Genomic DNA, 26,030 nt, shown 5'->3' with positions numbered 1-26,030 from the left:
ATCTGAATAGGAGCAAGTGCAGATGTGAAAGTTAGAAATAGTTCCAAGAAGTACAAGAATCAGAGATGAAGGCTAAGTCTTCCACTTCCTTTTGCATTATACTGTGCATACTATGCATCCATACTATTCTCTGAGTACATTTATTCTTTATATATATTTTTTGTTTTTTTCTTGCCTGTAATTTTTTCCCAACAAAGAACAACATCCATAAGTTTGGAAGAATGTGAGAGATATTAATAAATTCCTTTATTAAAATCTGGCAAAGCACATATTTTTTCTTTGTCTTGCGGGATTTTACTCTCTTCCTTGTCTTTAATTTTTAGTTTTTGCTTTAAAAAAAAACCAAACCCGTTGTCATTGAGTCGATTCCAACTCATAACAACCCTATAGGGCAGAGTAGAACTGCCCTGTAGAGTTTCCAAGGATTGCCTGGCAGAATTTGAACTGCCGATCCTCACTTTAGCCATTTGTAATTTTGATATACATTGTTACAATTTTCAAAATCCAGTCCTTCATTTCTTTAAAATTCTTTTTTTCAAAATTTCTTGTTTTTCCCCCAAAATAAAGAAGCATTTTCTCACTTAACACATTCAATGTGTGTGCAAAAGCAAGAACATTATTCTCATGTGTCTTTTCTTAAATATTTTACTGAAGTGTATTAACTTTGTCATATACTAATGTTCACAGTTTTCATTTTTTCTTTTCAAGATATTCATGTTTCCAAAAAGGTAACATCATAAATTCTTCAATTTTATAAGGGCTTATTTTTTTTTGTTTGTTTCCTTTTTTTAAGAAGCTCATTCTTTCACATGAACGTGGACAAGAGAATGAGAATTTTCTCTGAAAGAAGAGTTTGACATTGTCAAAATGATAACCAAAGAGAAAAAGACCATCAAGGAAGCTCTAATTAAGTTTAAGCGTGACAAAACTCAAATTTACTCAATAATAAAGTAATTGAAAAATACACAAGCAGTGCCAATGTAAACATCAATAAAGGAAGGGATTGAAATTATGCAGAAATCAACAAATCTATTTTTGAGTGGTATCTTCAAGCCTCTGCCAAAAACTTTCTCATTTCAGGACCTATCCTGAAAGCAAAGGTGAAGGAAACAGTGACACTTCTAAAAGTTGATGGACTCTCAGTGTCTAACAGATGGCTTCAGAGCTTAAAAAAAAAAATGGAATCGCTTGCAATGTAGCGTGTGAGGAGTCCAAAGAGGTTGACAAAGAAGTTGCTCAAGCTGTTTCACAAATTAAAAGAGATCATAAGGGGATATGATCCTAAAGACACTGCCAATGCCAATGAGACATGTCTATTTTACAGGCCAATGCCTAATACCAAAAACACCAAACCCATTGCCATTGAGTTGATTCCAACTCATAGCAACCCTATAGGACAGAGTAGAACTGCCCCATAGAATTTCCAAGGAACAGCTGATACATTTGAACTTCCGACCTTTTGATTAGCAGCCGATCTCTGAACAACTCTGCCACCAGGGGCAGGATCCTGAAAAATGAAGGGGAAAAATACTCACCATGGGATTGGTTTTCAACAGAGCAGCTTATTGTCCTCTTGAGCACGTTTGCAAATGAGACATTTGAAAAACCATAGGTAAAAGGAAAGAGTGAGAAACCATGGTGCTTCAAGAATATTGAAATGAGAATGTTGTAATCATGGCACAAGACGGGGGACAAGATGTAAGAGACTACAATTTGACCGAGGAGCAGAAGGCAGTCAAGGCCAAGTATCCTTCAGTCAATCGGAAGTACGAGTATTTGGATCCTACAGCTGATGTCCAGCTGCACGCGTGGGGAGATACTCTGGAGGAAGCATTTGAGCAATGTGCAATGGCCATGTTTGGCTACATGACAGACACTGGGACTGTTGAGCCCCTTCATACAGTAGAAGTAGAACCCCAAGGAGATGACTTACAACCTCTTCTGTTTCATTTTTTGGATGAGTGGCTTTATAAGTTCAGTGCTGATGAGTTTTTCATACCCCGGGAAGTGAAAATACTCAGTATCGATCAAAGAAACTTCAAATTACGGTCAATTGGGTAGGGAGAAGGATTTTCATTGTCCAAGCACCCTCAGGGAACTGAAGTCAAGGCAATAACATATTCGGCAATGCAGGTCTATGATGAAGAAAGGCCAGAAGTTTTTGTGATCATTGACATTTAAGATACAAAGAAAAGAGTCTCCTATGAAGAACTGTTGTTTTTCTTCCTTTTTGGAAGATACCGTGATTTAACTTCTACAATATCCGTTGATAAATGGAAACATGCAGAGCAAAAAAAATTAACTTAAAGTGTGACTTTCAGAAACAGAAAATCAGGGCACAGCCTTGGTCAATGCCACCTGAGTATTAAAATTTTAAAGAATTCTTCAGGTGGCAATTATGATCCCTCATTTAGTAATTCCTTGCTGTGGCAGCAGATGCCTCACACCCTTCATCAGAAAGCCCTCCATTCTGGTCCCAAAAAAGATCACTGATGTAAGCAGTCCTGGAGAGCCCTTTGCTCTGTGGGAGTCGGCTCCAGGAGCCAGGCCCAAGTGCAGCACTCTGGAGCCTTCGCCTGCTCCTCCCAAGCCTCCATGCTCTTACCAAATTCATTTAAAAAAAAAAAAGAAATTTGAAAAAATACATTCCTATGCCTAGAATTTTGCTTTTCTCCCATGTTTGTTAAGACAGATATATTTTATATATGTACATTGAGAGTTCGTGTTTTAGATTGCTATGGGACAGACCCATCCTGTATTCCAGTTGGTTTTCTTAGAAGAAATAAGTATACTTGAGCAACTGGAAGACTTCTCTAGGAAAAGCCCTGATTTTTTGTTTCTCATTTCACACATTTTTTGAAGCACTAATGTTTTGACACTTTTGTTTTTCCTGTGAGAAAAATCCTATATCTCTTATAAATGGGCCCGCCCTTCTTCTAACATGTAATTATATTTTAAAGCTTGTATATTTATACTATTAGAGAAGAAAAGGCAAACTTTATTTCTTTGTGAGTTTTTTTTTTTTTTTAATTATCTAAGCTACTCATCTTTAAGGATGAGCCCAGGAAAACAACTTGAAATGATCTCAACCTTTAGAAATAGATGACTTTTAAAAAATGAAACTGCTTTAGTTTGATTTGTGACTTTATTCTATTTTCTATTGATCGCCTGGGGTATTCTTTCTTGTGATGTTTATTCACAAGGAGATAAGAAAAGATTGCCACTGGGTCGTGCCAGATATTATAGTATCTGCTGAACTTGAGCTGAAAGGAAGAGATTGGCTTTGAACTTTGTAATAGTTTTTTCTGAGCACTGTATCACTGTTATTTTTCTCTGGGTACGGTTAAGCACTGGACCACTGACAAAGGTTGGCAATTCAGATCCACCCAGGGGTGCCTCAGAAGACGGGCCTGGTGGTCTGCTTCTGAAAGGTCACAGTCTTGAAAATCGTATGGAGCAGTTCTACTCTGCATGCATAGGGTCACCATGAGTTGGTAGGGAATCAATTTGATGGCAACTGACAACATTTAACAGAAAGTGGGGTTGGTGAAGACTAGTCCAGGAGCCTGTGGTTTGAACAGTTGTTCTTCAAATGAATATGTAACAGGATTACTGGGGCAGTGCTTCTCAGCCACATTTTGTAAATGTGAATTATTCCTCTCCAAAAAAAAAAAAAAAATTTTTTTATTTTTTAAGCAAGAGGGGCCTTTTCACCTTTTGTTTGGTTGAGATAGAGCTCTGTTTTTCATGGACCCCTTTGCATATCATGGGCTATTCTGGGGGTTGATTGTGAGAATGAACAATGGAATACCATGAGGGCAATGGAAGACCCAACTCCAGAGCAAGAAGAGTGCTAGAATTGGGATAGATTAAAGCCACGTGGGGCATACACTTGGATTCTGTATGCTTTTGACGAGGAAGAAAAGTGTGAGTTAGCCACCAATGCTCTATGGTAGGGTTCAGTAAAAACAAGTCAGATGTAATTATGTAATAATATTATATTTTCTTCACAATAAAGGTATTACTTATGAAAAAAAGAATATTGAAATTAATTAGCTTTCAGTAGAATAGAAATGGAATAAAAAAGCTTGGATGAAGGGAAAAATTTACAAAGAGTTTTTAAATAAACTCAACAATAGCATGAAAAAAAGTGAAGCATTCTTTTGTTCACTGACAATTCTTTGTTCGTTGTCATCGGCCACTGCCCCATCTAATATTAATCTTTTTTTTCTCAACATCTATGACATTGGTCTTGTAACCTCTGGACCTCTGGATAATGGCATTAACCAAAATGTTAAAGTAAACTACAGGAAGCCATTTCTTCAAAAAGTGATTGCCAGCATTGAGATGTGCAAGATGGCATTGGAAATTTTGGGTAAAATCAATGTCCTTGATGCGATCTCATTTCTTAATCGAACAATCAAAATGATTAAGAAAGAAACCATAAGAAAATGCCTTAAGAACTTTGGTTTCTTATTTGGCAATAGCAATAGCATACAAAAAGAAATAATTATTGAACCTGATAACATCATACAGAATCAGGATACAATAAATGACATTTATAATGGTGTTTCAGAAAATATGGTCAGTACCACATCTTACATTGATATCAGCAATGAAATTTCCACAGAAATGGACGATATAAACCTGGAAGAAACTGTGGACTTGAAATTTAAAGATGACAAAATTGAGGATTATTAAGACCTACCAATACAAGTTTTCAGTTATGTAAAGTCTTTCAAGAAATTTGGAAAAGTTAAAGTAAACCAAAAGTTTTTTGGTAAGGCTACAGACTTAGAAATTTGTTTAGATAATTTTATCAAAATCAAAACAAATAAAACAGTTAAGGCTAGATGTTTTTATCAAAAAGTAAATTTTACTCATCTTTGCTTGAATAGTACAGTATGTGCACATATCTGTACATAATTTGAATTAACATGCAAATCATAAAAATGATTTAGTTCCTTTTCCAGTCCCATAAAATTAAAAAAAAATTTTTTTTCTGGGTGTTTTTGAGGTAGGGTTCTTAATAGAGAGTGATAGAAAAGTCTTATGACTGCACCACGTCAAAGGCAGACAACTTGCAAGACCTGGAAAAACAAGGCAGCCCCATCAAGTTCCAGCTCTCATAGGTTTCACTGCATAAGGATTTAAACTAAGAGTTATAGTAATAATCAGAGAGCTTTAACTTAAAACTATAATATGAAGAAGGAGGGGCAAAACAGTGGCATAAGCAGTAGCTCCCCTACACCCTTCTACAACTAAACTAGTGAAAAAAAAAATTAGCACAGACATAGGTTTCAGAGCTTCAGACAGCAGCTTAAGTGTTGGAGAACAAAGGTGAGTCCCTAATCAGGAGAGAGATAAAGCAGAAACAATGGAAAGACTGAAATTTGCTGAATGCCCACCCTACCTTCCATCTCAGTTTACCATGACCATTTCGAGACCTGGACAGGTAAAACCCTTGAACAAAGAACCCAGGATGGCATCTAAACTGAGGACACAGACCAGCACAGAGATACTAGGTAAATAGCCTTGGAAAGGTCCAACAAAATGGGTGGGATGCCTTTTCTCTGGTCAGGTTAGAACTGAGAGATAGTGGTATATCAACACAAAGTGGATTTGAAATCCTTGAAACTAAGGAAAGTGCAGTCCAATTAAAGAGGTACAGATTGGCTGTGAGAACTCAAGAGCAGACAGCAGGGAAGCCCAAAAGCAGTTGGAAAGGGGCACAGGGAAGCTGAAATGCTGCAAATGAATGCTACTGAGTCTCACTGAGACCAGAGGAATGAGGGAAAACTAGGGCCCAGACCAACAGAAAAGCCATAGGACCCATCCATTGGCCAGGATGAGAAAAGTACAAAAAACTGGCAACACAGCAGGAACAAAATGGCTCCTTAACTAACAACCAGGCACCACGAGAGAGCCCATTCAGAATTGCCTGTGTGGAAAGGACACAAAGCACTCCCCTCCCCACCCCACACCTTGGGAAAGCCACATCCCACCTCTTCCACCTTAGGCCAGCAGAAAAGTCTGGCATCTGCCACAGTCAGCCACAGAGGGAAAGCCCATACCAATAGATGTATGGGAACCCCATCCCAGTGTTGTAGTCATCTTGAGAAGGACACACACCACCTACAGACCTCAGAGGGAAACTTTCTCCCCAGTAACATCAGCCACCTTGGGGTAAACCACCCAGAATCAGAACCCAGACACTTAAAATTTTACAAAATGACTAAAACCTTTGGAGCCAGGGTAGAACCCTACATTAACCACAACAACAACAAAACCTCAGACCCCTCATAGAATGTCTGTGTCAGCACTGGGAGAACCAAAGGACCAGAGCGCCCCCTAGTGGAACTTAGGGGAAGAAAGTGGAATTAAAGTTTATTAAAAAATTCCAGAAAATTCTGAGTGGCAGATTATCACAGTAGGATATTAAAATGTGCCATGTTCAACAAATAAACATACAAGATTGCAAAAGAAGATGACCCAATCAAAAGAAAATCCTGAAGAAGCAGAAATTTCTCTGACGGAGACCAGGTTAATGAGAAAAATAGAAGATCTCCAGACAATTTAAATATGTTAAAACAAAGCAAAGAACACACAGGAAACAAAAAGGGAAACTCAATGAGAAGATTGAAAACGTTTAAAAAGAACAAAGAGAAATAGTGGAACTGAAGAATAAAATAATTAAATTAGAAAATGCAAGCAAAAAATTTAGTAATAGATTTGAGCAGACAGAAGATAAAACAAGTGGACTAGAATGCAAGGTAACTGAACTTATCAAGTTTCAAGAGAGACAAGAGAAAAGAACAGAGCAGTGAACAAATTCAAATGGAAATGTGGGATTAAATTAAGAAATACAATGTTAGGATGTTTGGAATTCCAGAACAACAGGATAGTAACAAAGATACAGAAAGAATTTTCCAAGAGGTAATCATAGAGAATTTCCCAGACTTGATTAAGGTATCAAGCTAAGCTAGACAAACTCCAAGCAGAAAGAATATAAAGGGGTTTATGCTACAACTTATTGTCATAAAAGTCCTGAAAACCGAAGACAAGGGGAGAATTCTGAAAGCAGCAAGAGAAAAGCACGATATAACATATCAAGGGTCATTCATAAGAATTAATGTAGATGTCAACTTAGGAACTCTGAAGGCCAGAAGACAATGGAGAGACATATATAAAATATCAAAGGAAAATAATTGCTATCTAAGAATTCTTTACCCAGCAATGTTATCATTCGAAAATGAGGGAGAAATCAAGACATTCCCAAATAAACAGAATCTCTGGGAATTTGTTACTACCAGACCTAATTTGCAAGTATTGAGTAGGTTCTTCAGATGGAAAGGAAAAAACACTAGGCAAATACTCGAATCTGGACATGGGAAAGAAAGACAGAGAGAGATATTGCCAATAAAGGTAACTACATAGACAAATTTAAGTACCAAATACATGGTATTTTCAGGGAGGGAACACAATAGTTAAGTTCTATGAGCAATGAAAGTGTGTAAGAAATAAGTACAATTTAAACCTATCAGATATAGGATATATAATGATGTAACTGGAGACTCAACAAAAGAAAAAAAGGAGGGAAGAACAAAATAGGAATAGAGTTTTAGTATGTTAATGTTATATGTTACTTGTCTGTATAGTAAATGTTAGAAGCAAGCTGAAATAAGTTGCTGCAATTTTAAGTTATTCAATGTGATAACCACTAAGAAAATACTTATAAAATATCCACAGAAGGGAAGAAGGAAAAAATCAAGAAGCCTCAACACAAAAAGCAGGTGAACACAAAAAAAATGACAGAAATATGGGAATAATGGATGAAGAAGATATGACACACACAAAAAATCAGCAAAATGAATGAAGTAGGTACTTCATTTTCAGTAATTACCTTAAAATGTAAATGGTCTAAACTCTCCCCATTTGAAAGATAGAGCATGACAGAATGGATTTTTTAAAAAATCCATCCTTATGCTGCCTACAAGAGACACACCTTAGACACAAGGATACAAACAGACTGAATGGAAAAGAATATTCCATGCAGCTAATAACCAAAAAAGATCAGGGGTGGTCACATTGATATCAGGTAAAGCAGACTTTATGTAAGAATTTTTTATAAGAGATAAAGAAGGATATTACATAATAATAAAGTGTCAGCTCATCTAGAGGACATCACAGTTATTTTTGTACCTAACATCAATGCTTTAAAATATTTGGCAGAAATACTGACTGATATGAAAGGAGTAATAGACAACTCCACGATAATAATTGGAGACTTCAATGCAACACTTTCAATTCTGGACAAAACATCTAAAAAGAAGATCAGTAAGGACATAGACTTAAATAATACCAAAAGCCACTAGACCTAATAGATATATAAAGAGTATTCCACCTATGAAGGAAAACTAGAAAACACACAAATTCATGAAAATTAAACATCATACTATTAAGTAATTATTAAGTCAAGAAAGATACCAAGAGTGAAAAAAAAAAAAAACCTGGAGATAAATTAAAATGAAAATGTATGGGATGTAACAAAAAAAAAAGGCAATCCTCAAAGGAAAATTTATAGCATTAAATGCCTACAGTAAAAAAGAAGGATCTCAAATAAATAGTCTAACTCTACACCTTGAGGAACTAGAAAAAGAAGAGCAAACTAAATCTAAAGCTATGAGAAAAAAAAAAAAGGAATGATAAAAATTAGAGCAGAAATAAGTGAAATAAAGTACAGAAAAACAGTAGAATCAACAAATCCAGAAGCTGGTGCTCTGAAAAGATCAATAAAATTAACAAACCACTTGCTTACTGACAAAGAAACACAGAAGATGCAAATAACCAAAAAAAAGAAATGAAAGTGGAGACATTACAACCGATCCAATTGAAGTAAAAAAGATTATAGCAGAATAATATCAATAGTTGTACTGCAACAAGACTGATAACTTTGATGAAATGGACAAATTCCTAGAAGCACATAACCTACCTAAACTGACACTAAAGGAAGTAGAAAACCTCAATAGACCCCTAAGAAGTGGAGATTGACTCTGTAATTACAAGCTTCCCAACAAAGCAAAGTCCAGGACTAGGTGGTTTCGCTAGGGAAATTCCACTGAACATTTAGGGAATAACTGACACCAATCCTGTTCAAACTGTTTCCAAAAATAGAAGAAGCAGAACTGTTCCCTAACACTGTCTATGAAGCTAGTATACCCTGATATGAAAGCCAACAAAGACACCACAGGAAAAGAAAGCTACAGACCAATATCCCTTGTGAATAAAGATACCAAAATCTCAACAAAATACTAGCAAACAAAGTCTAACCGCATATTAAAAGAATTATACATCATAATCAAGTGTGATTTATTCCAGGAATGCCCACTCTCACCACTCTTACCCGATATGTTATTGGAAGTCCTAGCCAAAGCAACAAAGCAAGAAAAAAAATTATCCAAATTGGAAAGAAAGAGATAAAACTATCTATTTGCAGATGACATTATCCCATATATAGAAAACTCCAAAGAATCAACAAAAACTTCTAGAACTAATAGAGGAATTTGGCAAAGTTTCATGATACAAGGTCAACACACAAAAATCATTTGAGTTTTTATACACCAGCAATGAGAATCTGAAAAGGAGATTAAGAAAAAAACTCCATTTAAAATAGCATCTGAAAGAATAAAATATTTATGAATAAATTTACCCAAAGATGTGAAAGACTTATACAATGAAAATTATAAAAGACTACTAAAAAAGACTCAAGACCAAAACAGATGGAAAGACCTTTCATGCTTATGGATTGGAAGACTTAATATAGTCAAGATGTCAATACTACTCAAAGTGATCTACAGATAAAATGTAATCCTGATCAAAATTCCAACAGTGTTCTTTCAGAAATGGAAAAACTAATCCTCAATTCTATATGCAAAGGCAAGAGGCCACTAACAGCCAAAGAAACTTTGAAGAAGAACAAAGTAGGAGAACTCACACTTCCTGATTTCAAGACATTACACAGCTGCAGTAATCACAACAGCCTGTTGTTGTTATGTGCTATCAAGTCGGTTCTGACTCATAGCGACCCTACAGGACAGAGTAGAACTGCCCCATAGGGTTTCCAAGGAGTGGCTGGTGGATTTGAACTGCTGACCTCTTGGTTAGCAGCCAAGCTCTTTGCTATGCCACCAGGGTTCCAATCAAAACAGCCTGGTACTGGTTTAATGATAGACACATAGATAGACCAATGGAATAAAATTGAAAACCAGAAGTAAATCTAAATATCTATGGTCAATTGATTTTTTACAAGGGAGCCAAATCTATTCAATGGGGAAGGAACATTCTCTTCAAAAAATGCTGCTGGCAAAACTGGATTTCTACATGCAGAAAAAATGAAACAAGATCCATGCCTCATGCCATACATGAACACTAATTTAAAATGGACAAAAAAAAAAAAAAAACCAAACTCAGGGCCGTTGAGTCGATTCCAACTCATAGCGACCCTATAGGACAGAGTAGAACTGTCCCATAGAGTTTCCAAGGAGCCCCTGGCAGATACGAACTGCCGAACCTTGGTTAGCAGCCGTAGCACTTAACCACTATGCCACCAGGGTTTCTAAAATGGACCAGGGACCTAAATATTAAATCTAAAGCAATAAAGTTCTTGGAAGAAACCGGAGCAAAGCTTTGGAATCTATTTTTTTTCAATGATTATTAAACACAACAATGAATGCACAAGCAACAGAAAACAAAATAGATAACTGGAACCTCATAAAAGTTAAATACTTATGTTCATCAGAAGACTTTATCAAAAATGTAAAGAGACAACCTGCAGACTGGCAAAAAATCTTTGGGAACAATAGAACCTGTAAAGGTCTAATATCTAAAGTATAAAGAAAGCATCTACAGCTTAACAACAAAAAGACAAATAATCAAAAACCAGACAAGGACATATAAACAGATACTTCACCAAAGAGGATATTCAAATGGCCAGGAGACACATGAAAAGATGCTCAATGTTAATAGCCCTCAGAGGAATGTAAATCAAAACCACATTGAGATACCATTTCACTCCCAGTAAATTGGCTAAGATTAAAAACAAACAAAAATGGAAAATTAGAAGTGTTGGAGGGGATATGGAGAAATTGGGACCCTCATACATTGCTGGTGGGAATGCAAAATGGCTCAACCATTGTGGTAAACAGTCTGATGGTTCCTCGAAAAACTAGAGGTAAAGCTGCCATTTGACCCAGCAATTTCACTCCTAGGTATATACCCTAGGGATCTAATAGAAGTGATACGAACAGACATATGCACACATGTTTATAATATTCATAATAGCAAAAAGAGGGAAACAACCTAAGTGCCTATCGATGGATGAATGGATAACTAAAAGGTGCTACATACATAAAATGAAATACTACTCTGAGATGAAGAAAAATGAATTCCCAAAACATAAAGTACATGAAACTGGAGGACATTATGTTGAACAAAATAAGTCAATCACACAAAAAAATGGTATATTCTCACTTTTATGAAATGACCAAAAAAGAAAAAAAGCAAACCCAGTGCCATTGAGTGGATTCCAACTCATGGCAACCCTATAAGACAGAGTAGAACTGCCCCATAGAGTTTCCAAGGAGTGCCTGGTGGATTTGAACTGCCGACCCTTTGGTTAGCAGCCGTAGCACTTAACCACTACGCCACTAGGCTTTCCCTATGAAATGACATGAATAGGTAAATATATAGAAACTAATGTTAACGTTCATTAGCAGTTACAGGGGTGGGGGTTAGATGAGGGAGATGTACTCCTTAGGTAGTACTTATTTTTGTGTATGGAAAAGGAAAAGGTGGCACCGAATATGGGTGAAGTTTGCACAGCATGACCATATAAAGATGTCAGTAAGCTGTACATAAGGAAAAGGGATGAATGGGGAAATTCTAGGTTGTCTATGGTTTTGCAACAATAGCAACAACCAAAAAAGGGGGAGCTACAAATGCTGATACTAATTAGACATAACAAATGATTCATGGGATTAGTTCTCTTGGTTTGGGACTTAGGGCCATGGTCTCATGGAATAATCCAGTCAATTGGCATATTATAGTTCTTAAAGTTTATGTTCTACCTCCCAGTAAGGTGAATGGTACCTAGGGTCTTAAAAGCTAAACAGCAGCCATCTAAGTAAAACTATTAGTCTTTATTCATCTGGACAAAAAGAGGAAGAAGGAAACCCAAGAATCAGAGAAGGAACTGGGCTACAGGGCTAATTGTGTACATGAATCACTGTCTCCTCCATCTTGAGACCAGAAACACTAGATGGTGCCTGGCTACCACTACTGAAAGTTCTGATCGGGAACATAATAGAGAAATTCTGATAAAAAGGGAGGAAGATGTGGAAGAGAGCTTCAAATTCTTAAAGAATCCAGACTTACTAAACTTATTGAGGCTGAAGGAGTCCCTGAGACCATGGCCCTGAGTTGCTCTTCAAACCTTGGATTGAAACTATCTCCTGAAGTCACCTTTAAATTAAGTAACAGTTTAGCCCAAAGGGTAAAGATTATCACCCTTGCGTATTGTGTTACTTTTAAAAATACATATCTATATAAAACTAATATATATAGATTTAAGACTGAAGGATCAACAAATAGCTTAAAGCATAGATGGAAGGGTTGAGGAGCAAGGAGATTAAATGGAAGTGAAACAACTAAAACAGAAATAAAGAGAATGTTGAGAGGGTGAAGAATTTAACCAACGTCATTGATCATTATGCCTAGAATTTATGCAATGTGAGCAGTTTTGCTATGCATATCTTAACAAAAATAAAATAAAACTATAATATGATACGATCAGATTGGCAAAAACAATAAAAGAAAGATCTTACAGTGCCAAGTATTGGTGAAAACATGAGACAACTAAAAATTCTGCTAAGAGCGAAAGTAGGTACAACTTATTTGAAACAACAATTTGGAAATGTCTAGCAAAGGTGAAGGTACATATACCCTATGGTCCAGAATTCAACTTTAAAGTATATGTCCTGGAGAACATCTCACACACAGACATGTAGACATTTGCTCCTTTTCATTATATTATTGTTTATAACTGCAGAAATGAAAAGAAACCTAAATACCCACCAACAGAGTAATGGCAAAATAAGTTTTGTAACTAAATAATAATAAAAAAAATAGAATGGATGAATTTAATTTATGTTATCACCATGAATAGATCTGGAAAACATAATGTTGACTGGAAAAATTGATCTTCAGAAAGGTACAAATTATGTAATAGTATCTATATAAATTTTAAAAACACAGAAATGCTATATAGTTCATTGGCATGTGAGTGTGTGTGTGTTCACACACATAGTCAAAGAAAAATAGAAAAGCGAACTAGAAAGATACAACAAATTCATTTTATGGATTGTAAGGTGGGGTGGTAGAAGTGAGGTGAACAGGATTAGTTCTGGGGAAGGGAAAAAGGGAATTTCAATTTAATTGTGATTGTACGTTTCTTTTATGTACACACACGCACATAAACACTGGAAAAAACTAATCAGATGCTAACTTTTATTAATTCTAAGTCATGGGTACTTTCTTGTTTGTCATATTATTCTCTAAATTTTTCTGTATTTATAAACTGTCTTTTAAATGTGAAAAATTTCTCCTTGTATGAATCAACACTTTGGATTTGATAAAGCACAAAAATATTTTACCAAAACTCTTATTAGAATTCCAGGCTCTAACAGTTGAAAGGGACCTTAGAGAGTTTCTAGGGAGCTTATTCAAGTGAGATGTATTATAATAAAACAGAATTGTTTATAGAAAAGGCGGAGATGGAACACTAAACAATCTAAGATCCTTGACAGCTTTGGAACACTACAGGACACGCTGTCCTCACGAACACCATTCACATTTTGGAGAAGTGTTCACAGTAGAGAACAGAAATAAAGACACATGATAACTCATCATTGTGATTTCAAAGTGTTTTTCTTTTTCTGAAGACTGTTTATAACTTCTGCTTATTATTGTTGGACACAGAACAAGAAAAATGACAGTACACTGGAAAAGTAAAGAGGATGCTTCCCTGAAAAATATGAAATGAGAATGTTACTGTCACCAAGAAATTGTGCCTGTTTTTTTTTTTTTTTTTTTTACCTATTTGGGTGGATAAAAAAACTTTTTATAGTTTTTTTATCCACCCACAGCCCCACTTTTTCAGCTAATGCCCATCTCACTCAGCAGTCTGTTTCCTCAGCCTCCTACTTACTCTTCTCATCACAGGATTCACATTCCCTCCTGCGTTCTTTCTTCCCCAGGCATGGAGAGTAACTCTCCCCATGTCTGCTTCCCAAATCTCTTTTCTCTGTTGCTAATGATAATGCCTCTATTTCTGCTCTTTTTCACTTTTATTTTCCGTTATGCTTACCTGAACTTTTAGTTTCTAATCATCATAGTCTATTTCGTTCCTTTCTTTATCTGGAATATTTGTATACATTCTCCATCTCTTTCTTTCTCTATCTCCATCTCTTCTCTCTCTCTCACACACACACACACAGACTTGATCGATTATTTTTCTATTTCATCCCCCTTTCTTCCCTTTCCTCATCATCCTTTCCATTCTTCTCAATTTCTTTGTTCTCTTCTCAATTTCTCTTTTTTTTTTTTTTTTTTCTTAACGGCAATCCTGAGTAAAAAGCTTCTCAGCAGTTTCTCCTTTCTGCTTAATTTCAGATCACCTGGCCATCTTTCCTCTGGTAAAATACCTCTTCCAATGCTCCTGTTGCCAGAATCATCTCAGTTACCACTTTGTCATCTGCCTCTTTATACCAACACAATTGCTTATTTCTGATTAAGAACCACTGAACTGTAAGTTCCATGAAGAAAGGGATATTTTTCTTTTTTGTTCACTGCTGTATTCTCAGTACTTAATATAGCAGTCTGGGGTGGGGCCCAGGAGTCTATATTTTTATGTTTCCCAGGTGATTTTTGATCCTTGTGGTCTATGGAACACATTTTGAGTAGTATTATACTAATCTTGGCACTCTGGTGGTACAGTGATTAAGAGCTCGGCTACTAACCAAAAGGTCAGCAGTTCAAATCTACCAGATGCTCCTTGGAAACCCTATGGGAGCAGTTCTACTCTGTCCTATAGGGTCACTATGAGTCAACATTGACTTGACAGCAATAGGTTTGGTTTTTTATACTAAGCTTGGTCGTTGGGTGACACAGTTTGTGCTCAACTACTAACCAAAAGGATGGAAGTTTGAACCCACACCTCGGCACTGTGGAAAGAGGCCTATTGATCTGCTTCTGTAAAGATTACAGCCAAGAAAACTCTATGGCCCTCCCCAGTCAGCTGGTATAATATTATTTTTAGAGTTTCTACTCTACCTCCTAATACAGTGAGTAGTGCCTGGGGTCTTAAAAGTTTGTGAGCAGCCACCCAAGATACAACAACTGGTCTCTATTCTTCCAGAGCAACAGAGGAAGAAGGAGACCCAGGAATCAGAAAAGGAAATGGATTGCAGGTCTAATTGCCTCCATGGACCACTATCTCCTTTGCCATGATACCAGAGGAAATGAATAGTACCCGGCTACAATTACTAAACATTTTTTATCAAGGACCCAATAGATGGATCCTTATCAAAAGGAGGAAAACCTGTGGAACAGAACTTCAAATTCTTATTGAAAACAAAACTTACTGGATACATTGAGACTGGGGGAACTCCCAAATCTATTGCATGGAAACAACTCTTAAGCTTAAACCGAAACTATAAAGCCATCTTTAAACTAAACAACAATTTTTTCTCATTTAATAAAGAATGTTTGCCTTGAGAAATCTGCTCCTTTAAAGAGTTATCTATATGAGATTAAATGCAAAGAAGTAACTCTAAAACAGTCAAGAACTTTAAGGAGCAGATTCTAAGCTAATGGTGGTAAAACAGTATAGACAGAAATAGGGAGAAAGGTGAAACAATATGAATTATGTAAACATTGCAAATGAACTATACATGTAAAAATTGTTAAATCGATGTATATTTGTTGTGTATATTTTCACACACACACACACAAGCCCTATGGACCAATTCTACTCTGTAGTACATAGGGGAGCCATGGGTCAGAATCAACTCGATGGCAATTTTGTGTGTGTGTGATCTACCATTAGGTCCACCTCTGTTCTTTTTTCTTGGATCCAAGACAATCAAGACAATTAAATTAGTGCTCTTTGGTAGTGATAGTAAACAGTAATGCAAATTCAGATGATGAAACTGCATAACAGTATTTGGTTATTAAGGTCCCTGAATGGGCCAAAAGGTTTGTTCTTGAATATTAACCGAAAGGTTAGCATTTGAACCCAACCAGTGGCATCATAGAAGAAAGGTGTGGCAATCTGCTTCCATAAAGATCACCAAAAAAAAAAAAAAACCCAATGCCATCGACCAGTCAAGAAAATCTTATGGAATGTAGTTCTACTCTGTAACACATGAAGTGGTCATGAGTCAGAATCGACTTAAAGGCAATGGGTTTTTTTTGTTTGTTTTGTTTTTGTGTGTGTTTGTTTTGTTTTTGTTTTTTAATACTAAACTTTACTTAATGTGGTGGACATGCAGAAATTGACTCCCAAAGCCTTCATTGTCAACTCGTCTCTTCCTCTTACTCTCATGCCTTCTTTTTTATTACTCTTTTAAGACCCAGTGGATAGAAAAAACTATGACTATTTTTAAGATTCTCTGTGCTCCTGCTGTGGTACCCATGAAGACTTTGTACCCCCTGTCTCTCTGCCTGAAAGACTTTGCTTGTTGTTGTTTTTTTCCCTTATTTTGACATCAGGTCAGTTCTCTCGTTGAACTGTAGCTATACTCTTCCCTAGAATATTCTAGTGTGGGATACATTTCTAAGTGCTGAAAATGAAAGGGTCTTAAAATCAACGTGTATATTACATTCATTTCAGAGATATTTTTTCCACACTACATATAATATAGCATCATGATTGTCTATGCCCAAGACATATTGGGAGGTATGTTTGGGAAGAAAAACAAAAAAAGAAGAAATGTTACAATTTCAAAAATTAAGACATTATTAACATTCCGACTTGTCTTTATTCACCTTCAAACCTGTTGCCATCTAGTCGACTCCCACTCACAGAGACCTTATAGGACAGAGTCCAACTACCCCCATAGGGTTTCCATGGCTGCAATCTTTACGGAAGTTGACTGCCACATCTTTCTCCCATGGAGTGGCTGGTGGGTTCATACAGCTGGCCTTTGAATTAGCCCAAAGCTATTGCCATTGAATTGATTCCGACTCAAAGTGACCCTATACAGCTGAATACTTAACAGCTATTCCTCCAGGGATCCTCTTATTCACCTTAATGGACATTAAAACAACACTGAAATAAAAGCATAACCAAATCAATGCCACAGTACAGTCGTAGGATGCAACCTCTACTTATATAGGTTGTAGTCCACAAGCAGAAATGTCCTTACTGATAATCAGGAGAAATTCCTGTAGGAAAGCTCTATTTTTTTTTAATGTTTAAGATGCATATATTTATTAGGTAAACATAAATTTGCATGCTAAATCCAATAATTTAGTAGTAGTTCTTAGAACAACAGAAGAAAATAGTTATTCTCAGAACTCAAAAAATTTCAAGAGATGGAAGCATAAATGGGCTCTCTATTAGTTTCTGGGGACTGCTGTAACAACATACCACAAACTGGGTGGCTTAAGAAAACAGAAATGTTTTGTCTCAGTTCTGGAAGCTAGAAGTCCGAAGGTGTAGACAGGGCTAGAAAAGGCGATTCATCTTTGCCTCTGCCTAGTTTCTGGTGGTTCCTGGTAATTCTTGGTGTTCCTTGGCTTGTCAAGGCATCACTGCAGTCTCTGGATCCACAATCAGTGCCCGTGGAAACAGCAGTCAAGAAATGAAACGAAGTATTGCATTGGGTACATCTGCTTCCGAAGACCTCTTTAAAGTGTTAAAAGCAAAGATGTCACTCCGAGGACTAAGGTGAGCCTGACTCAAGCCATGGTATTTTCAATTGTCTCAAATGCATGTGAAAGCTGGACAATGAATAAGGTAGACCGAATAAAAATTGGTGCCTTTCAATTATGGTGTTAGTGAAGAGTATTAAATATACCATGAACAGCCAGAAGAATGAATAAGTCTGTCTTGAAAGAAGTACTGTCACAACGCTCCTTAGAAGCGAGGGTGGTGAGACTTCTCAGTACTTTGGACATGTTATCAGAAGGGACCAGTTTATGGAGCACATCATGCTTGATGGAGAGTCAGGAGGTTGTAGAGGCTGGAAAGTCCCAAGTCCATGGGTCAGGCTTCAGGCTGGAGGCTTTTCCTGACTCGCATACCCCAAGATCAGCAGGTCAGATGGCACGCTGCTGGCTCAAGTCCCAAGAACTCAGAAGTTCCTTGTGAAGATCACTGTAGTTTAGATTACTCAGGAAAATTTCCAGCCATGGTGTCCTACCCATAGAGAAAGTTCAATTAACTGATATTATTGGTATTTTACATCCATTCAGGGTCTCAGGTTTGTATCACACACTCATTATTTTCCCTTTGTCTGTATGTTACTTTTCTCCAAAAACAATATAAAAGGTAACAGAAAGAATCCAAGTTAAAAAAAAAATTGCCTACATTTTCCATCACTTAATGAAATCAGTGCTTGCCACTGTTCTATATTTCTTTTCTAGTTTTCTAGAGATTATTCTAGTTTCCTAGGGCTGCAAAATACCACAAACTGAGTGGCTTTGAAGAACAGGACCTGATTGTCTCACAGGCAACCACATTCAGGGTGTCAGGAGGGCCATGCTTTCTCTGTCTGCTGTAGTGGAAGATATTTCCCTGTCTCTTTCAAATTCTGGTGGCCCAGATGTTTCTTGGTGTTTCTTGGCTTTTTTTAAAATTTTTATTGTGTTTTAACTGCAAGTTTACAAATCAAGTCAGTCTGTCAAACAAAAATTTATATACACCTTGCTATGTACCCCTAATTGCTCTCTCCCTTATGAGACAGCACACTCCTTCCCTCCACTGTTTATTTTTATGTCCATTCAGCCAGCTTCTGACCCCCTCTGCTCTCTCATCTCCCTTCCAGATAGAAGATGCCAACATAGTCTCATGTGTCTATTTGATCCAAGAAACTCATTCTTCACTAGTATCATTTTCTATCCCATAGTCCAGTCCAATCCTTGTCTGAAGAGTTGGCTTTGGGGATGGTTCCTGTCTTGGGCTAACAAAAGATCTGGGGACCATGACCTCCAGGGTCCTTCTAGGCTCAGTCAGACCATTAAGTCTGGTCTTTTTATGAGAATTTGGGGTCTGCATCCCACTGCTCTCCTTCTCCTTCAGGGGTTCTCTGTTGTGTTCCTTGTCAGGGCAGTCATCTGTTGTAGCCAGGTACCATCTAGTTCTTCTGGTCTCAGGCTGATGTAGTCTCTGGTTTATGTGGTCCTTTCTGCCTCTTGGGCTCATAATTACCTCGTGTCTTTGGTGTTCTTCATTCTCCTTTGCTCCAGGTGGGTTTAGACCCATTGATCCATCTCAGATGGCTGCTTGCTAGTGTTTAAAACCCCAGAAGCCACTCTCCAAGGTGGGAAGCAGAAAGTTTTCTTAATAGAATTTATTATGCCAATTGACTTAGATGTCCCCTGAAACCATGGTTCCCAAACCCCAGCCCCTGCTATGCTGGCCTTCAAAGCATTCAGTTTATTCAGGAAACTGCTTTTAGTTTAGTCCGAGGAAAGCTCTATTTTTAAAGGTACTAAATTCCTTTGAAGAGACCGCATTTCAAAAAAACAGATTTTAAGCTAGCACATTTTCTCCACGTAAATATATTTATGCATTAAACCACCAGGGTAGCACTGACATTCTCAAACACCAAAGGAATTAGTCACAGCAGTTCGAATCCACCAGGCACTCCTTGGAAACTCTATGAGGCAGTTCTACTCTGTCCTATAGGGGTCGCTATGAGTTGGAATCGACTGGACGGCACTCGGTTTGGTGTTTGGTTTTTTGATACATTTCCTTGGAAACCCTGGTTGCGTAGTGGTTAAGTGCGACAGCTGCTAACCAGAAGTTTGGCAGTTCAAATCCACCAGGCGCTCCTTGGAAACTCTGTGGGGCAGTTCTACTCTGTCCTATAGGGTCGCTATGAGTTGCAACTGACAGTACCGCAGCGGGGTTTCTTTGTTTTTTATACATTTCTTGTCAGTAGTTCAAACAATTGAAAAGAACCCCAAAGCGTTCATTGTATCAAACATTAGGATTGTGGAAATTTAATTTTCTTAAGACTTGTACAGAAAGTCAAATATATTGTTTAGGCCTGAAATCTTAGCGACAGAATTTTAAATTTCACAAATCTGACAAATATGAAATGAGTACATTTCCAACTACCAACTTTGTTTTTTGGCACCTCTCTGGAGACAGATCTTATACACCTATTTTCAGACTCACTGAACTGACCAGCAGATGGCATTATTGTTATTTCAAAATGTCCTTTAAAAAGAAAAATAAGAGAGCAGTAAATCATTTTGGCAAATCGCTGTTTTTGCATTGAAAATAGAAATGTGCTCCATTTTCACTTATGATTTATATTGCATATATATAAAAATGTCTACATCACACATTTAAAACACTATACAATATATACCCTTTGGAGAAAGCGTCCCATGCTAATAAAATTAACGATATATAGCTAAGCTACACACCGAATTCAGTACTTGTAATTCTATCAGCCATTTATAGCTTTTTCGGTTAGTGTGATCATTTTTTATCCTTCTATACCATATGTATATTTTCAAGATGACTACCTTAAACAGGCAGAAATATATTTAATTACTACATTTACAGATTTTTTGAAAAATTCCCATTGTCAACATTCAGCAATATTCTGATCATTATGAATTTCTACAAGATGGAAATGACTATGGGAGTTAAGAGGAGAAAGGCATTGATCTAACTTCCAAAGGAACTGCAATTTACTAATCCTGAATATTGTTAACAGTCTGGAAATAGGCCTTGGCTGAGATGTACAGGGAACATTGAACTCTAGTCAAAGCTACCGATGTACAAAGTGCTAGTGGTTTCAAACTCACTAGCAGGCTTAAAACACATAATCAGCCTTCGACATGCCATTCCCATCTGGAGATTGAAAACAAACAAACAAACAAAACCAATAACCAAGAAGCAAAGGTCACAATAAGCCAAACTTACTCTGGCCCCAGCTCTGCCCTGTAGTGTCAGCTTAGAGCTTTCTTTCCTTCAAGCTCCTCCCCACAAATATTTTTGGGAGTCCCAAAAAGAATTTTTTTCTTTTTTTCTCAGAAGACAGCCCGCATGAGTTAATGAGCAGCCCTTTCAGCTGCCATCAGGAGCTTGCAGTTTTTTTCTCCTTGAGGCAGTAGACCCTTTGATTTGATTATTTTGATGATAGGGACATTTTGACACATCTATATCAAGGGTTAAGTTTCAGAGTCAGTCATCAATTGACAGTGTCTCTTGTGCAGGTGACATTAAAAAAAAAAAACTGAACATCTAATTATGTGTTCATTCTAAGGACTCAAAATAGAGATAATGTCTGCTTCCAAGGCCTCTTAAATCCATGAAACCATCAAAAAGGTGTTTTGCAGCTATTGTCATCAGAGTGTATCCCCATGCCACTGATATTGCTGATGCCACAAATATACGCATTCCCTCAGGTCATTAATACCATGCCCTGTTCCACAAAAAAAGGGAAGAATTCTTCTCTGCTGTCCTTTTTGTTATCACACTGGTCTCAATGTGGCATTACTTTGCTCATGGAGTTTTAAGTGTAAATTATTCTATTTTTTTCTTAGTCCTTTCTCCATAAATTTAGGAGGCTGGATAGGAAATCATTTAAAGGACATAGTTCTGCTGTATTCAACCCTCCTCTCTTGTTTTTACTGATGAAATTTTCATGCCTGATTCTTCTCTGTTTTGGAATAATGACATTATCCCAGTGCCATGTAGCTAACATTTACTGCTTGTTATTCATCAAGCACCATGTTAAGTGTTTTTTCCTGTGTTTTTCATTTAATCCTCTCAAGATCTCTAAGAGTTGAATACAATTATTAACCTTACTTTACAGATGAGAAAACAGGATAAGAAAAATTAAAAGACTGGCCGAAGGTCATGTTGCGAATAAAGGGCAAAACCGGGATTCAAACTGGTGTCTTGTTCTAGTGTCTTAGTTCTTACCACCTCGCTGAACTGAAGGACTGCCCAATGGGCATTCTCTGGCAAATGTCAAGAACCCAGTGACTATAGATGTGAAAATACATTTTTTTTATTCTTAATATAAAAGTTAATAAAAAATAGAGCGTGTCAGAACCTTAGAGATTATCAATTCCAATCCTTCATTTTACTGAAAGGAAGATTCAGACCTAGACCCAGGAAGTGAGTGAATAAAATAAGAAGAAAGTTGTTCTTCTGTCCATTCCATAATTCTGCAGCAATGCTAGGTTAGGAAAATAACTGTCGTTTCCTTTATGTATGCATTTTGGGTCAAGATATAAAATCATTCTCTAACATAACACATTACTGTTAATAAAAGCCAGGAGAAAATATGGCACATGGAAGAGCATTCTCATTCTCACTGAAGAGGGGAGGAGAAGGAAGTTTTTGTGACTAAACAGGCTCCATCCATTCACCTCTACACCAAACAAACAAAAATCAAACCAGTTGCTTTCAAGTAGATTTTGACTCATGGTGGACCCATATGTCAGAGAAGAACTGCATCCCATAGAGTTTTCAATAGCTGATTTTTCCAAAGTAGATCACCAGGTCGTTCTTCCAAGGCTCCTCTGGGTGGATTTGAACCTCCAACATTTAGGTAAGCAACCAAAAACATTAGCTGTTTGCACCACCCAGGGGACTCCAGGAATGAGGGTGAAGGGCTCATTTCTAGGAAGACATCCTTCAATAGCAGAGAGCGATATGCCAGTGAGGCAAGTTTAGCATTATTCCTGAAACAGAGCACTTCACTGATATGTTTTAGAGAAATGTTGCCTGAACTGACCTACTCTATTCTGTTATTAGCTCTTTATTCCTGATCAGTACAGAATGTTCTAGGAAGCAATAACTACAACAAAAGGAAACATAAACACAGCTTCTTGATCACATCCAAAGGTGTCTCCTGGGCATGCCCCATATCTGCTAGCCCTCTACGTTGACCAAAGAAAGAAGGAAACTGACATTTATGAAGCACCTATTATGGGGCCAAGTACAGTGCATGCATTATTTCACTCAATTCTAAACCAGCCCAATGAAGTAGATGCCACTAGTATCCCTGCTTTACAGATGAAGAAACAAGCTCAGAGAAGTTAATTAGCTTGCCTAAGCTGCTAGCAAGTGGTAGAACTGTGAACTGGACACAAGTTTGTCTCACTCCAAGTATCATCTACCATGCCGCCTCTGTTGGAAGGAGATCTTGCAAATGTCTGAATTGGAAATGAACAAGGGCCAATGTAAGAAAAGCATCACTAGGTGAGTGCTATTTCCTTACTGTGTAGCCTATGTAGTCATTTCTGAGACTAAGCTGCTAATTAGTAACATATGCTTTGCATTTTAAAGAAAAGTAATTTAACACTGAGGATGTTTTCTTGTTGACTTCTTTTCTCACAAGCCTTGCACCTTTTCTGATCACAGTTATGAAATAAGCTACACCCTAATTTTAATTCTGCTGTTTCTCAGTGCTAAAGGTACCTAAGTCATAAAAGAGTTTTTCTTTTTTGTTCATTTAGGAATTGCTTCTTTGACAATATATTGAATTTATGTATGCCCAGAGCTTTAAATGAAGATTTGTTTGTTCTTTTGCTAATCATGAATCAAGCTTCTTTTAGATCAATTAAGTAAATCACTTTGGAGCCAGTCTGCTGCATTCTTTATAGATGGAATCTTTGTTCTTTATACCCTATGAAGCATCTACCTTCCAAAAAAGAGCCTGCAATTAATAACCAACTAGTTTCCAGACTAGGTAGCTTTCAAATGATTGTGGGAGCGAGAAATTCATTTCTAGCAGTTTACTGACAGAGACTTAAGTAAAGCATCAATATTAATACGTGCTTACATTTTGTTGTCATTCTTTCCAATATTTCTAGGGAACAAACAAAATCTTTTGAGTAAAACTACTTATGACACTAAACATTGAATGTCTGAAGATAAAAGAAATATTTTATTTACCATTCATGGGTACTGCATACCATGCAAATACAGACATCTTGAAATGAAGATTTTCGGGTGAGCTACAATTTCCTAAGCACCTATAGTTAAAATGGCTTCTTGGAAGTAAAGGAATATTAGACCATGTTTATTTTTGAAACAATTTCCTGAGACCGTTTCTGGTTGAAGTAGAGTTTTAGATCTGGTCTTTTGGGTAATTAAGTCATATAGGCATAATATTTAACCAACAGACAAAAGTCCAGAAGACTCATTCCAATCTCTGCTCTAATAAGTCAAGCTCAGTCTTGTGATATAATTGTACTGCCACATGACATGGATTCCTTGTAGCTGAATATCATTAATAAGACTGATTTATTATTGGACTTTTGAATATTCACATACTAATTATTTTTACTTTAAGGAGGAAAAAGAATAAACATCCAATAGAAAGCATCATTACGTGCTTAAAACAAACAGTCCAGAGAAAAAAAACCCAGGACACATCCAAGAGTAATTATACTTGGTAAGTAAAGTCCTCATTACAGTGTTAAAAGTGAAACAGAATTTCTGTAAAATAAGAGTTTTATTCAGATTCAAAGGTTTGCAAACCAGGAAGCACCAGAATGAAAGTTCAAAATGTCATGGCAAAGAGGGAGCATAAGCACATTTCCTTTATAAGAACTTTGTACAAGGTAGCTAAAGAGTATGGGAGTACATTTGATTGGTTGACATTCAACATGCTCTGTAAGACACATTTATCAAGAATTTCTATTGGCTGGCGTACGCAACCTTAGCCTCAGTTTTTTGTGTTCCAGAGTTGGTTCCTGCAACAATCTCAGTAAGTGTCTTGGTTATTTAGTGCTGCTATAACAGAAAAATACCACAGTGGATGGCTTTAACAGAGAAAAATTTGTCCTCTCACAGGCTAGTAGGCTACAGGTCCAAATTTATGGCGTCAACTCCAGAGGAAGTCTCTCTCTCTCTGTCGGCTCTGGAGGAAGGTCATTGTCATCAGTCCAAAGGATGCGACCTGCTCCTGGAGCTACTTTCTTGGTGGTATGAGGTCCCCGTGTCTCTCTGCTTGCTTCTCTCTTTTAATATCTCAAAAGAGATTGATTTAAGGCAAAGTCTAATCTTGTGGATCTCATTAATATAACAGCCACTAATCCATCTCATTACATCATAATGGTAGAATTTACAACACATAGGGAAATCACATCAGATGACAGAATGGTAGACAATCATACAATACTGGGAATCATGACTTAGCCGAGTTGACAGAACGTTGCAGAAAAAGTTATTTTGGTCAAGACTGTAGTCATGTGTCACATACTCTAAAAAGCAGAAGCAGGGCCCTAGGACAAAATGGAGCCTGATTTAGGCCTGTGTCAGCTAGTTTAGTCATGTCAAGCACATCACTTTTAGAATGCTCTTTCACACTTCCCCCTTCTGACCATGAATCTCATAGAGATTCCATGATCACCATTGTAAGAGTGTTTTCTTCTGCCTGGACTTCTCATTGGATTGATCTTTTTTATAAGTTGGAACTTTCCTCGACCTTTTCACCATGCCATAGCTCATACACTCTGCTTCTGTTATTCTCCAATTCAGGCATGTGCGGAGCAAGGTCACATTTGGAGGAACAACTTAACATCCAAAACGGCTAACTCAAGGTGTGAGGTCGATCTCCTCTAAGAACTTTCTGTCATGAACAAATAATGAAGAAAAATTTGTCATAGCTAGGTAGGCTTAAAGCTGGGGGATTGATTAGAGTCCTCTTATGTTCATGGAAATGTTCCATTTGTTCAGGAGTCTATCACTGGGGCTCTGGGCTCTCTGT

The 26,030-nt window shown here is 37.1% G+C and overlaps 1 pseudogene; it reads left to right on the top strand.

Moving 5' to 3' along the window:
- Positions 1-1,674: 1,674 nt before the first annotated feature.
- LOC126069391 (protein archease-like) lies at positions 1,675-2,184 on the top strand (annotated as a pseudogene).
- Positions 2,185-26,030: the final 23,846 nt, after the last annotated feature.

This window comes from Elephas maximus, chromosome X (genome assembly GCF_024166365.1).
Source record: "Elephas maximus indicus isolate mEleMax1 chromosome X, mEleMax1 primary haplotype, whole genome shotgun sequence".
Classification (NCBI taxonomy): domain Eukaryota; kingdom Metazoa; phylum Chordata; class Mammalia; order Proboscidea; family Elephantidae; genus Elephas; species Elephas maximus.
The sequence above is the reverse complement of the archived record's forward strand: the minus strand, read 5'-3'. Positions and strand labels throughout refer to the sequence as shown.